At 40.7% G+C, this 16,081-nt stretch overlaps 2 protein-coding genes across 3 annotated transcripts in view; one reads left to right on the top strand and one right to left on the bottom strand.

Annotated features, from left to right (window-relative positions):
• Nucleotides 1–16,081, bottom strand: part of il1rapl1a (interleukin 1 receptor accessory protein-like 1a) — a 203,079-nt gene that overhangs the window by 39,783 nt on the left and 147,215 nt on the right. The gene's annotated exons all lie outside the window — the stretch shown is intronic.
• The window catches only part of cmss1 (cms1 ribosomal small subunit homolog), a 341,858-nt gene continuing 335,436 nt past the window's right edge, over nucleotides 9,660–16,081 (top strand). The window contains exon 1 of the mRNA XM_074658834.1: nucleotides 9,660–9,670. The gene's annotated coding sequence lies outside the window, so the exon portion shown is untranslated. The remainder of the gene's footprint in view (nucleotides 9,671–16,081) is intronic.

Raw genomic sequence — 16,081 nt, 5'->3', positions numbered from 1 at the left:
GGCTGTGATTGAAACCATAAACTCATGTTTACAATGTTTACTGAGGTAATAAATCAAGCTAGAGGTAGAGTGATTTTCTCATAGACTTCTATACAATCAGACTTCTTTTTGCAACCAGAGGAGTCGCCCCCTGCTGGCCATTAGAAAGAATGCAATTTTAAGGCACTTCTGCTTTGGCTTCACTTTTCAGACCCGGAGGTTGCCAACTGGTTACACCTAAACCCTGTTTTTATATTTTGGTGAATCTGCACTATGGAAAGTCATGTTTAATAAACTACTAGCATTTAAACATGTACTGTACAGGCAACAATTACCTGGATTAGTTTTGATGCTGAATAAAATCTCTGAATTTTATGATTTTAATGTGAAGTTTTAGTTGGTGGATTTATGAGCTTTTATCCTCCATGGACATTGGAGAAACTGGAAAGAGTAGGTTCGCTGATTTCAGCAGTATGCATGATATCTGTGTGTGTACATAGTTGACTGAGTTTTGTGAAGAATGGGTGCGATTTTTGACAGAAATTATGTCAACAGGCTTCATCCAAAGGGTCAAATTAGTGTACCAACTGGTTCAAAGTTGATCTAAATATTAAAATCCTAGAACTGTGCCCTCTTCGTGCCTCTTCAGAGAACAGAAATGCACAATACTGAAAACACACACACACACACCTTCACAATCTTTAAATGATGAATTAGGACCATTCCATCACTAAACTATACAGTAGCCCAGATTTATCCGCGGTCCGCTGTGCTCAGAGAAAGTGTGAGTGATTATTCTCTGTGTGACAACAGAAGCTGTGCCTTATGGTGGACTCTAATTGATTCCATAAAGAGACAGGTATTGCCAGTGAGGCAGCGTGGTAATTCATTTCAGAGACAAGTGGCCCTGAGATACACTCAGAAATATACACAGCCGGCAATCATGGCTGTGTGCGTTTGCGTGTGTGCCTAAATGTGCATAATACAATATATGCTCGGGTCGCATTAGGACAATTATTTCCTTGACAAATTTGTCTGGAAGTGAAGCAGGTTCAGCCGGGAGATTCTCTTCACACGCAAGATGAGTTTGGTGTGAACGTTGCTGACTCTCTCATAATATCTTTGGATTTATAAAAGAAGATGAAGTGCCACTTGAAGGTGTGGGCACATGCTTGTGTTGCTGTGTGGGTGTGCGTTCACATGTGTGCACGTGCGTTAGAAGGTTGAGATTATAAAAAGTCTCAGACAATTTAGAATGACCCTCAGGCAGGGATGAATCAGCTATTAAAGAAAATCTGATAGGAAACTCTCTTCGAATCTCGCCTACGAACTTAAATTCCCTGTCAAGCAATCACTGTCTTTGCTGTTCTCCCAAGGTGAACACATGTAACAGCAATAAACAATCATTTAAATCACACAGGTCAGTTATACTGTAGTAGATTCAGCTTAATTATATCAGCACTTTCCAATAATGACAGAGGCATGGCACAGGTAAGCACTGGTAGAGTCCTTTCTCCTCAAAGCCAGTTACTTACAATTATATGATTACAGAAAATAGTGTCAAATGCATTTTATTTTAAGTGACCAACAATATCCAGCGGCAGGTCTATATGTTCATGGTGGCTTGTTTTAATAATCAGCACTAAAGCTCAATGAAAACACGCTGAGCAGAAGAAATAAAGAACAAAACATAATTAAAGTTGTTAATTTTCCGGGCTAAGAGGTGAGCAATGACTAACAACGACCTGAGTGGTATGAAAGGAGAAAGACAACATATTTCTTTCAAATCAAGAGGCTGACACATTTTAAATGATTACAGAGTGACTAACTAACAGGCTGCACTGTGGTATCCATCTAACCTTTTATGAAAAATGTTTTTAAATTTGCTACAAGTTTATTATTATTATATTTATTTATTTATATATATATTTATATGATTCATCAAGGAAGGAAACGTTCTTAAATACTGTAAACAAACACTGCATTGTTACTCTTCTACATAAAGAAGACAGAGAGAGTAATTTGTACGTTGAATATTGTGTATCTCCTTAACAGACATAAAAAACGATATTAACGTGGCAGTAGGCAGAATGTTTTTGGCATCGTTTGGCAAAAATTCCATAATAGCCTTTCAGCATATTGTAATTCAAGTGTTCAGAGAGAAAACTAGACTTCTGAAACTCCTCAATGCTCTGTTTTCAGACTTTAAAAAATCTTTGGCCAATCTCAGCTCAGGGAGAGAGCGTTCCTATTGGCTGTTCATTCAACGAGGCAGCTGTCAATCACTCGCGAACTCTAATCAAATGGTCAAATTAGGCAGCACTGATCAAATATGAATCAATATTCTGTTACTGTAATTTATTTTCGCCTCAATTGTTTTCAGAAACATCTTATAGTGTACTGTTTAACTGTAAAATGAGAAAGTTTGCTCCAGCTGGTGGGTGGTGCTTGGTATTTCCTCAACTGATCTCAACATGACTGCCAGGTCACAAACTTTCTAATTTTACAGCTAAACAGTACACTACAAGATGTTTATTAAAACATTTGACGCAAGAAATAGGCATTACAGTAACAGAATATTGATTCATATTTGATCAGCGCTGTCTAGTTTGACCGTTTGATCGGAGTTTGTGAGTGATTGACAGCTGCTCAGAGACGGCAAGGCTCCAGCTCGGCTCTGATTGGTTGTTTTCCTCCGGTTTGTTAAATCTTGCAGATGCCATTAGGAGCACCAGAGGACACAGAGGAACATATTTTTTTTCAGATTACCTGTTTCATGCATTACTGTCAGGATATAATGACCGTTTCTTTTTTTTCCAATTCTACGCACTGCAGCTTTAAAGCAAGGACCTGGATTTGAAATGTCCTAATAATTTCCTTGGGAGCTTACTGTATAGAACTATGTAATTTGGTTTTAATTAGAGGGAAAACAGAGACGAGGCTCTGAGACAGTTATGGGAGTTTAGTTAGTTGTGTTTATACAGTAAGCAGCTGCAGATTTATGGAGAAAATTCCTCTGACTCACACGGAAAGTTTGACACTGCAATGCAGATCTATCTCAACTTAATGGATGGCCTACAGTACCTCCAATATTCATGAGCACATACAGTTTTGTTTACAGTGGTGTTGGAAACAAAATAGAAGAAGATGAATGAAAAATACAGGCAGACCCAGAGAGGAAACATCTAGGATTATAGCGATCTGCAGTTCACAAGCATTGTGCAGGAGATGTGTGTGTGACGAGGTCCCCGTTCATTTGAAACACTGCTGAACACTGTCCTGGTCATCCCCATGTACAAACTCTCCGGTCATTTCAGACCCTGCCACTCCACCTGCCCTGCAGTAACCCCTGTGTTCCCGCCATTCCCCATCACCTGACCTCCCCCGCCCACCTGCACACCTGTTCCCACTTCCCCATTAGCCCAGTAGAATATATACTAGCCCACTTCCAATCATGCCCAGCCAGAGGGGCAGGGGAAGAGGTTAGGAGTAGGAAATAAAGAAGAAGGGGCCCATTTATTTCTGCACAAATGTCCACTGCACGTTCACTAGATATTCTCAGAGCTAAACTAACTTCTGCAGTGTGTAGTGAGCGCGCGTTCAAGTCTAGAGGTGGAGCGAGACAGCGAGAATGCGCACTGTGTGAGTGAAGGCAGGCAGAGGAGAAGACTCCGGCCACACGCAAGAGCGCGTATGCGAGCGCGCATGGGATCCCGACCCGGTACATTTATACGCTTAAAAAGTTACAAACAGTCCCTTTCAGGCTCATGTTGATTAGCCAAGTGGATGATGTTGTGATGTTGTTTTTAGCTTTTAGTCCCAACTCTGAAACTTTAGCAAAACAGCTAGTTAGTCATACAGTATGTCTTCATAACCAACAGAAATGATGGCCAAGCTAAACCCTGGGTGAAAAAAATATATTTTCCCTTAATAGCTTTGAGTGGGCCAGTGGTTCAGTGTTTTCATTATTTCTAACAAACCATCTGCTGCTAGCTCACACCCACCACAAATGTAAATGTGAGTGAAAGACTCAAGGCAGAGGCCCACTAAAAAGCTGTTTGCTAAACTTTGTAATTACTACAAGATGTTGTGCTATCAAATCTTCTATCACACAGATGACAACTGGAGGCGTTTTAGTCGAGGAAACCCGGGACTATATCGAAGATCAAAGGGTGACAGTAGAAACAGGTGAAAAGTGCCATGAAGCAGGATCTTGGTTAGATAAGAATGGCTTGAGGCACCACTGTTGTGCGATGTGGAGAACATAAAACCTCTCCTTGTTTGTCTGTACTTTGTGATTCTTGGATTGATCTGGCTAAAAAAACAAAAAAAAACACCTCTTTGGTCGTCAAACTGGTGGCAAGGTTATCCACACTTAAATGCCAATGGCAGAAATCAATGAAATTCAAATAAAGTTCCTCTGAAGTTTCATATTAGCCATCCAATGTCACTGCGGAACAGGACATTTCACAGATATACCGCTCTCGTCCAATGCAGGAGTTAAGATGCAAATGAATCAAACGGCGTGCAGCTCCAAAAACGCAGGCCGGCATGAGGGCTCATCTTAAAAAGAACACCAGAAAACATGCAATAGACATGCAAGTTATACTAAAAGCTCGCTTTCTTTCCCACATTATTCAATCTTTCTTTGCTTCTCCCACTCACGCTGTCTCCCACTCCTATTTTCCTCCCTCTTTCCCATCCTATTAACTGCAGGCATTTAGTCTGTGTGGAATCTTGCCGCAGTACTCTCTCAGAATGCTAATATGCTCGGCTGATGTGGGTCAGGACTTAATCCTGTAGAAATGATTATCGCTGCACGGCTGGAACTTCTCCTGTAGGATATCATTACCATTCTGTACTTTTCCACTGCACTGCACTATCATTCCCACCAAGACAACCGCATCACTCCGGAGAAACGGGAACAATCAAAATGAAAATGATATGTTGTAGCACCCAACTGGGAAATATTCTATCTCTTTATGTATTCATTGGCACATTGTGTGTGTTTGTGTGGATATGTGTTCATGTGGGCATGTAGTGTCAATGCAACACAGGGTAACACTTTCTATGACGCCCAGGTCTTTAACGCATTATAAACATACATATAATGCACTATAATCTGCTTATAGCACTGTATAATCATAGTTATAAGCACTCATAAATATTCTTAATGCTTTATAACAACAATCATACACATTATAAAGAATGCTATAATGACCTATAAGGTCAAGTAAAAATTAAAATGTGAAAGTATTATAATACTTGACCTCACAAGTCATTATAAAATGATTTATAATGTGTTATTATGAGTATAAAGAATTATGAATATTTATTAGTGCTTATAACTATGATTATACAGTGCAATAAGCGTATTATTATATAATCATAACGCATTATAAGTATGTTTATAATGCATTATAGACATGGTGTCATATACCCAACATGCATGTACTGTTTATGTAGTTTGGAAACTAAATCTGACACACTTGATTGCCTCCACTCTAATATAAATTGTTATGATACATTTCCTGCTTGGGCCGGAGTCGATAACGTTACTCGCTCCTGTCGCCGCCGCTCTCTCTCTCTTGCTTCACCACTCACTTCACCACGTACACAGACACTTTACGCACTGACTCTGCTCCAAATGACCTACGCTACTCTTACAACAACTGGCTCTAGAGAGGGCCATTCGCGTTTTCACATCGGCAACCGTCCAACACGCTTGGCATACGGGAGAGGCTTCAGTTGGTTGCAATCTCCTCACCTCACTACTAGATACCGCCAGATCCTACACACTGGACCTTTAATGTGGAAATGTAAATGAAGTGCTTTTCCCAAAACATACAACAGCTTGTCACCCTTTGATTGGACAACATTTAAGTAACAAGTGTCCCAACTTAATATTAAAAATGTATTTAAATTATTATTATATGAACCATAAAAGGGCAATGGTGGGCTAAAGGTTAGAGAAGCGGGCTTGTGACCAGAAGGTGGGCTTTTTGCCTTGTCTCACTGTGGTACAGTGGATATATTGGCGTATATATGGGAGTGTCTCACAATCCCACAGGATGATCTGAAAGACGTGGCTGTGGAGAAAGATGTGAGGGCAGAAAATGCGTAAATGGACAATCCATCAAACAATAACTCTAACAATGATTCTTTTATCAGGCATGGCAGTGGTTGTCTGTTAGCATGCATGTGTGTTTATTTCCTTGTGTGTTCACCGGTGCATGTGCATGCTATTAATTCACATAGGTGAAAAGCCAAGCTACCTGCAGAGCATGGGGAATCTGGATAATGGAAAAGTTATTTGTTTCACAAATAGAGGTAAAGACAATAGGGAATACTGTTGTTCTGTTGGAAATAACATGAGTGCACGCTTGAGCAACCACACGCAGAAGAAGAAAGAGCCTGAAAGAGGCAAAGACGTCATTAGACTGCACCATGCCAATCTCTGTATATATGGTAAAAACATAGACTGTATGCTATCTTGGCGGTGACAACTCAGCCTAACTCCCGGCTAATCTAAAAATGGGCAAAGAGGTGGATCGTTGGTGGAGCTGAGGCGGGCCTAGGTGACGCAGCGGAGCAGACAGCTTGCAGCTAATAGGGCTGGGCGATTGGACAAATATATCGGCTATCGGCGATTGGCTGATTACATCGCTGTTTTTTTTTTTTTGAGGCAATTGTTAGGGCGATGTCTGTCATTTCATTTCGCTAATTTAATGGTCCGCCTCCGATGAACGAGAGCCGCTGCGCTGCTGCTCAGTGGGCAGAGAGGGATACAGCGGGGGAAAAACAATGTGTAGAGTCGGCATATTTTCACATCTAACTCTGTGAATTAAGGGGTTTATTTCCACCAAACCAGAGTTGGTGTTTGTTAGAAAGACTAACAAGATGGTTTTGGTGAGTTATCCTTAGTTTCTGTTGAGTTTGAAAGAAGCGTGTTTTACGATGCTCCGCCACTAGAACAGCTGATCACACAGCTGAAACTATGGCAGCGAGAAGGGGCAGGAGGGGTCCAGACATATGCACACACACCTGCATTAATATATCAGCAATCGCCGATTGTTGGGCTAACGATGGCGGGTAAACGGGTGAGTTATATAAAAATTCACCCCCCGTACAGTTGACATGAAAGGGGATATTAGCTATCGAGACCAAAACCGTTTTTTTTTTGTACCGGGCTGTAAACATGTTTATTTCTGCTGTAAAGTTGGGCATTTTAACATGGGGGTCTATGGGGATTGACTCCCTTGAGTAAAAATGTCTCTCTTCTTTCTCTAACCAGCCACTGAGCATTAATGCAATCATAAAGCAAGGCGCACCGTATTAGAGATATGCTTACATTTAAATTACTTTCAATATGATTATCACTCACCAGTGAGTAAGATGTATAGAGGGGATGAAACACAATTTGTTTTTAATACTCAAAGGAAAAGTAAAAAAAGAAAAACACAGAGGTAAACAAGTCCAAGTTAATTTCACTGCTGTGCTACAAATCAGGTTGATTCATTTGTCTCAGATGAAGGTTGCAAATTAAAGTATAAATGATGACTACTTATTCACCACTTTGGTTTCAGTGAAAAAATAAAACCCTGAAACTTTACTCTGGTAATGGGAATCACAAAAGAAGGAGAGATAAAATTAATGGGTGATGGAGCTGGAGAGAGAGAAATAGAGGCAGGAGTCCAAAACCAATGAGCGGCAAAGAACGTGATGAGGAGGAACACGACGAAAGAGTGAAAGTGACAGATCACTTGTGAAACAAGGCGTGATCTGGAGGGCCTGTTCTACTGAGATGAACAAGAGATGAGGTCAGAGGAGTCCTTGTAAGCTTGGCTACACACTACACTTGCACATACGTAAAGGTGACTAATTTTCTCATTTTCCAGTTGAGGACAAAGAGTTGTAATGGCCCTCTGCGGCTGAACTCCGTGATCAAGTCCACTTTAGCCCCACATTATGCTCCACTCGATCCACAGCTGTTCTCAGTCTTAAAGGTCACACAGGAAACTGCCAACACACAAAAGGTCATGTTATCTCTAATAGGGGAGTGCATGCGATTAGAAAAGCCACTGAGTAGGGAAAAAAATTAAGTAAGAAAAGGAGAGAAAGGAGATTAATATAGTCGCGAGTCAGTAGAGTGAAGCTGTATGCTTGCTGGGTATTGTCTGCCTGGCCACGCCTTGTATGGAAAAGGCCACGCTTATATCATGACTGATAATTAAATGCACAGAAGAGTAGAGAAGGAGTTAAGATAGAGGATGGAAAATAAAGTGGAAATACCCAGACGATAATATTCTCATCTAAAAACAGGGGTCATTATTTTTTTTAGTTTTACTGATCTTTAACAAGATTTGCAAGAAGACGCTGTTTATTGTGGTTACAGTTATAGAAAATAAAGAGTGTGAAAATGAGTTGCAAACTATGTGCCAGAGTGCCTCTAAGTAAGTCATTAAAAAATGAGTAAACAAATAAATTCAAGAAATAATTAAACTTCGGAGTGTCTGCATTACACGTAGTATTTTTAAATCCAACTTTCACCCAGATTTTGCACAAAAAAAAAAAGATGAGCCCTATCTATAAAGCTCATACACTGTCAACTGACAAATGAGGATGTGGAGGATTAAAGTGAAGAGTCAAATTCAAACAAACTCTGTTGGCTGTTGGAGGCACGGACCAACAGGCAGGCTCTGATGCCAGCAGGCGGCACTGGACAGATGGTGAGCGCTCTACAGGAATTTAAAGAACACCTCCTCTGAGTGTTGAGATATACAGTGACAGCAACCTGAGGTGAGAGTAAGAGAGGGGAGAAGTGTGCGATGATGTCTCATGATCACCATCAGACCTGGAGGAATGTCTTAAAATGTAATTTAACTGGCAACAAGTTCTAATAATTAAACCAACAAAATATGATATTTATTAGTGCCTTCCAAAATGACAAAATGACGGCAAAAAAAACCCAACTCGATTCAAGTTCTGGAAATATTGCCTTCATGGTTAAAAGCTGACCGTTGGGGTATGGGACACAAACCACAATCTCCAGATTAACATGCTTTATATGTCACACTTTTTCTACCTTTGCTACCAAACATAAGGCAGGATTTAAGGATGTTTTAAAGGTACAGTGTGTAGGATTTGGTGGCATCTTGTGGTGTGGTTGCAGATTGCAACCAACTGAGTTCCCCTCTGCTCACTCCTTCCTTTCCAAGACTGCGGTAACGTGAGCCGGCGAGTGCAAAACCGTGGTAATGTCATTCGCCTCACTCAGAGGCCATTCTTACCATAATAACACTACTTTACGAGCAACGGAAGTCAGACAGCGGCTGGCGGTACTACGGTTTTGCACTCTGCGACTCACGTTACTGCAATTTCACAAGCGTTTCGAAGAACTACGGATGCCTTCAGGTAACACAAAAGGCTCTCTCTAGAGCCAATGTTTGGTTTGTCCGCTCTGTGCTACGTTAGAAACATGTTGCAATAGAGGTGTGCATCTTCACCGGCATCACGATTCGATTTGATAACGATTCAAACGCTCAACGATTCTCGATGCATCTCAATGTATTGCATCCTCAATTTTCTATATTACTGCACATCTACTTTTTTTTATCTATTAATGCAAGCAGTCAGATAATTCTGATCTCCCTTTTTATTTAGAAAGTGCTTTCAAAAATCAGACTACAGTCTATAATATAAACATAAATAAAAGTAATATAATAAAAGCTGCGTCTTTTTAAATACCAGTATCTGTGTGACCAACCTCAGTACATAAGCATTCCAAAAATAAAACATAAATCCTTCTGCAGTGCATTACAAGTGTGCTGTAATCTACAGAAATACAGTTTTCTCATAGCAGCTCTAAGAAAGGGCACTTCCTTCATATACCTATGGCATTTTACACTGCATGAATTAGTTAGCTACTTTTCCTTAATAGCTCTTCTACTCTTACTTGGTTTAACATTAAGTCCCTGCATCTCAGAACAACAGAACAACACCACGGTTGAATTTCATATTCATTTATATTTTCATATTGGTAGCGAGAGCGACAAACTAGCGGATCTCAGATCTGCGCACATGGAATATGTGTGCAAATCTCCGCCCTCAGTGACACACAGCAATCAGAGAGAGAAAGAGGAGAGAAACAAGCTCGGCAATAAATGACAGCAAAACGCAGTTTAAGACTAACACTGAGCTGAATTGAAACCAAACTCCCGATTATGTCCTGTCACTGCATTGATGCAGAATTGTTCACATCCGCATCGCGATGCATCTTATAATTGAGAAATTTCCACACCACTACGGAGCAACATGGCGAACTCGCTCCCTAGATGTGAAGGGCTCATTCCAAGCTAACAAAAACACAACCATTCTTAGTTTCAGGTGATTTATACACTAATGGGAAAATAGTTATGAATATTATATTCAATTTCTGCTAATAGATCCCCTGAATTGCTACACACTGGCCCTTTAAGTGTCTGAACAAACAACCAATGCTGGTATAAAAAAGGTCCCCTCAAAGACACCGTCATTGCACACTCTCCATGACAGTAAGAGCTTATCACAAGGAAGCTGTTTAGAGTTCTCTTATATAACACTGTGATGATGATGATGATAATGATGATGATGATGATGTTGCAGCATTTGGGTTAAGGGTCTACTCAGGATACTAAACAGACCACTTTCCGTTTTGGTTTGAATCAGATGGCATAATTGCAAACTGCACAAGCATGTCTCCACTGTGCTCCTGAAACATACAGTAGGCTACATGCTGTGAGAAGGAATTCAGACGAGGCTGCAGACACGAGAAAGAAAGGTTCCCTGGTAGCGTTATTGTTAGCATGTCACATGTGAGGCTCATTAGCTTCTGGCCTCGTATTCAGACTGAATATGAATCTGAAAATCATTTTGGCAAATTAAATTGTGGCATTGCCATTGGTGCTGTATAGGGCTGTCAACAAATATTCTAAATTTGAATATATATTCGAATAGTAAAAAAATACAGATATTCAATTATGAAAATTTATATTCGATTGTGAAAAAAAAGCAACACTACTGCGGCATGACAGGAGTCACACAACGTCACTTTCATTAAGAAAATAAGATGTAACGTTAGGTCAAACTGAACGAGGAATAATTCAACAACAACGGTAATGATGGAGAGAACTCGGCCGCAGAGAGAGAGAGAGAGAGAGAGAGAGAGAGAGACACCGTGTCCTAACAGCAAGTGTTACATTACATCATGTAAACAAACCGGATCAGACTGGAAACGTAACCACTTAAAAGTTGGGTGAGTCGTACTTACTATCTTCCGACGTTTTCACTTTTAAAACAGAAGCACACGTTTATTATTGTGATATTTACTGGAAATGATATACAATACAGCCAACAGCTAGTAGGAAACTTTCAGGCGATCTCCCTCTGGCCAGCTGCCACCGTATTTAGTTTTTTGTAGTGAAATGAGGAGGTATCGGTATAGATAATTCCTCATTTCAACTTCACGAAACCGCCGTTCCTCGTCTGTTGCGACGCTTTCAAAGTGAGCGACGGATATAAATAGAAACAGGACGTCTGACAAAAGTCAGGCTTAAAATGGACACGGTGTCATGGACATTATGTGCAGAACTAATATTCAAATATGTTTTTTTTTAGAACTAATGTTGCCAATGTTGACAACCCTACAGTGCTGCCAAATACATATTCCTGTACATAGTCATTATAACCAGTCTTAAAAGGAATTACTTCTTTCTTTCTCTCTTTTAGCTTGAAGGTATAAACAAGTAACAGTGACTGATTTCAACCAAACTAACCAAACTACTTGGAAAAAGACATCCTGAGAAGGCTAATATTACTATGGCGAACAAGTCAAAGCAACATGAAGATGGAAGTTTGCACTACAACAGTGTATGAATCTCATGTGCTTGAGGGAAGACCGGTATAAGAAAGAGAAGACTCATAATAATGGTATAGACCCAGAACATATCAAGAATGTGACTGGTTTGGTAAGATTTACCTAATCTATGTAAAAACAAGCAATATAACAACAGAAAGGATCTTCAGTTCAAAGATAGTTAGGGATCTTGCCCCCATTATCACAGTCTGTAGCCTGAAACATAAAATCTGAGATAAGAGCAGGTGAGGACGCTGGATTTTATCAAAACCGATCCATACCCTTAATGCCGCATACGCATCGAGCCACCGAGATCAATTGTTGGCTCAACATGAGCCAGTTAAGTGGTATTAATGACAGCATGGATGTGCTATTTTGACATGTGGAGAATGTTATTAGCCCACAGCAATGGCAGAGTTAAAGGATAGATTGTGATTTAAATACAGTACTCACATATATAATGATCGGTTGCTGAATTTGGATCAGCAACCTTATTAAATATAGACGTTACCAATCCACATTATAGACAGTATAAGACACATATCATATAAGTTCAACGTCCTCAGTTGGACTCTACAAGGAAACCCCTCATCTACTGACAGGTCCCGTCCATCTCTACACAGACGGCAACCAACTGAAGGAAAAATGCAAAAAGAAATACAACCTTAAAAAGAAATGTTTCTTCATCAACTTCATTAAAAAATGTCCACTAATAAGTTGCATTCGGTCAGTAATAATTCCTGGCCCCATGTTACCTAACTGTACAGAGAATATGGTATTATATATATATATAATATTTGGTATAGGCAGATATCCTGAGTTGAGGTTATCATGAATAGCTGTAATCGTTCTCTTCTCCATATCAGTGTGCAATCTCCGGGTCTGAAAAGTGAAGCCATTGCTGAAGTGCCTTAAACTTGCAATCTTTCTAACGGCCAGCAGGGGGCAACTCCTCTGGTTGCAAAAAGAAGTCTGATTGTATAGAAGTCTATGAGAAAATGAGCCTACTTCTCACTTGATTTATTACCTCAGTAAACATTGTAAACATGAGTTTATGGTCTCAATCGCTAGTTTTAAGTCTTCGTCAATACAGCACGATGTTCATTTAGTAAATTATGGTCCCATTTAGAGTCAAATAGACCATAAAGCAGGGGATGCTTTAGGGCGTAGCTACCTTGTGATTGATGGGTCGCTACCACAGTGTCTGGGAGTTGTCCGTGTTTTCTTCCTGCAACTTTAATCCTTTCACAGTGTGTTTTCACTTCATGAAAGTTAATTATAACATTTAGGTCGCCTATAAATGTCTTATTCAGCGTTCCGTTGTACTTAGCTACACCCTCTCGTGTCACTTCTGGTTGCAAAAAAACAAGATGGCGATGGCCAAGATGCCGAACTCAAGGCTTCAAAACGGCAGTCCACAAACCAATGGGTGACGTCACAGTGACTACGTCCACTTCTTATATAAAGTCTATGCTCCATACCAGCCGTGAACAGACTCATTCCTAACACTATCCCACTCTTAGCAAGATCAGAGACAAAATCCAGTTCTTGGTCTGTGCAAAAAAAGGAATGACAAAGTTCATATGAAGCTAACATGTGGCTTCAGCAGTCTGACAAATTTAGTGGCCATCTACCAGGTGGAGGTATGTACTGTCTCAGGACACCCACTTGTTTTACTAACTCAGACCATGGAAGCCTCAATTGACCTTTAGAAAACAGTTTTGCCCAGAAGGAGGACTGTGGATTTTATCTGTAACAGTGTAGTCGTGTTAGGAAGGTACTGTTTCACAGCAAGTATGAAGAGGAGGAATGATTGCAGCGACCAAATAAACAAACAATAAAACAGAAATTGTGTAATGTGCTGTGTAATGAACTGTTTCCGTTTGGCTTTGGTCATTGATAAAACAAGTGTTAGCTGTCAGTAAAGTGGAAAACATAAAACAAGCTGAAAAGGAAAAGGTCTGCAATCTGCAATGACGTGCTAACTATCTATCTATCTATATATATATTTTTATATATATATATGCAACAGTAAGTGTGCACCCACACACACGTACATAAAACACACGATCCCAGCTGCACGCTTATTGCCTAGTAACCCAAGAAGGGTTTTTTCTTTTGTTTCCAAGGGGGTAATTATTACCACGCAGGGTAGTTATTAAGGAAAGTAAAGCTGGTACTTTAAATGCCTATTCTTCCATTGTTTAATACTAATAACACATTTCAGGGGGTGAAGAGAGTAGTTAAAGGAGGAAGGAAAGAAGCTGGGAGGAGGAGGAAAGAGCAGAAAAGAAGGGAGAAATTGCAAGGAGAGGTTAAAATAGATGAAGGAAATGAGGGTTTGTCTCCTCCTTTCACTGGGAAAATTACAGTTAAAAAAACCCCATGTTTTTTATTTCAAATTCACCACAATTTCTCTTTAATCCTGAGCAGTTTCCTGAACATTATTAAGAATAACAACCTAAAAAACTAATTTCAGCTGGATATACTTTCCTGTAAGCATCCCCCCCAGGCCTGTTAACTTCTATTCTTTAAAATAGCATCGGCAGAAGCCAATCATAGTCAATCCAACAATGTTTATGGTAATGACAAAATTGAAGATAATTATCCACCTAAAACAGTGTGTTTATTCATAAAATTATGCAAATTATGCACAAACCACTTCTATACTGCTCTCTGTTACTCTGCTCTGCAGTAGGTTTTGATCTACTGTATGATGATGTGTGGCTGCTATGTGGAGGGAGAGAGAGAGAGAGAGAGAGAAGGACTGGCAGAGGAAGAGAGCGGGGGAGAGAAAGGAAGAAAGACAAAGATAGAGAAAGTCCATTAACACACTTGTAAATGAGTCTCAGCTATTTACCCCACGCTGGGGCTCTCGAATTACTGACTGTGTTCAGGATGCAGATTGCAGATGGCAATTAAAGATGAACCGTGTGCACAGACACACACACACACACACACACACAAAGACGCACACACACAACGTAAGCTTGCATACACTCTCCCCCTAAGGCAGCAGTTCGGTGCAGATCTACTGATCTCCATAGCAACATACACTGCCGTGGGCGACGGTGACATCATGAAGATTGATTGTCATAAAAAAAGGAACAGTACAGCAGAAAGAGGGCAGCGGTAATAGAGGTGTTCGCTAAAGTGCAACAGCCGCTGCTGGATGGAGGCCGTGGCCTCCAGCTGGGGGGTCTTCTTTGGTTAATGAAGAACAGACATACGCGAAGGGCCTCAGCTGGTCTCCAAACACTTGTCAGCAGCGAGGATGGAGAGATCGGCTTATGCAACACGGAGAAAGATAGATCGCTCTCTGGGGTTCAAATGCTCAGTGTGGTCCCTCTCCTCTCCTTTCTGTTTACCCTCCCTCCTCCTCTCCTCTGTCTCCTTATCTTTTTCTGTCCGGCAGCCTCCTCTCAACCCGCCTTTCTTGTCTCTCTTCACACCACTTGACTGATCTCTCTCTCTCTTTTCTGCTAACTCTTTTCACCCCTCACTCAACACCAAAGCTCGGCGTGGCGTGGTGACTAACTCCAACGTCCAGATACAGCTACTCGCTTGCCGGAAACATCAGAGAAATGAAGTTTGGAAGTTCTGTCTTGCCTTCTTTTTTCTCTCACCAGCCTGCCTCGTTTTTTTTTTTTTTTTTTGGGCACTTGTTTTTCTTCATTTTTCTGTTACGTAAGACAGACAGAAGTGGAGCAAGCTTCAAAGTGAATGGCAAAGCCGCCTTTCCCCCTGCTCGCTTTGCTGTTCATGCATGTCATTCCAGTGCCAGCTCTCCCCCCGTTTCCCTCCATCTCTCTTTCCTCACTTCTCCATCCTTCCTCCATCTTTTCTTATTAATATATATCCATTCTTTTCTGCCTATTGGGTCGATTACTCAATTTTCAATGCATTCCCTGTTTGTCAAGTCACTCTTTTAGATGATATCCCCTTCACCTTGACCAAACAGAGACGGCAGTGACTGGAGGAAGAGGATGAATGGTGAAGTTTCTAAAAGCAAGAGACCCCTCTGAAAAGGATGCGGGTCTCATTATGTCTGCCTCTTCCTCCCTGTCTGCCCTTGTTGTATCAAATACAGAGTGATGCGGGGATGAGTGGGGTGCTCCTTCTCTTTGATTACCTGTCAGTGAGCCTGAGCATCAAAGGCGGACGAGGTAAAAGCTACCATTACCTAAATCATCTCCCTTTAAAGACATC

The sequence above is a fragment of the Sebastes fasciatus genome, chromosome 14, assembly GCF_043250625.1.
Source record: "Sebastes fasciatus isolate fSebFas1 chromosome 14, fSebFas1.pri, whole genome shotgun sequence".
Lineage (NCBI taxonomy): Eukaryota > Metazoa > Chordata > Actinopteri > Perciformes > Sebastidae > Sebastes > Sebastes fasciatus.
This window is presented reverse-complemented; position numbering and strand designations above follow the sequence as displayed.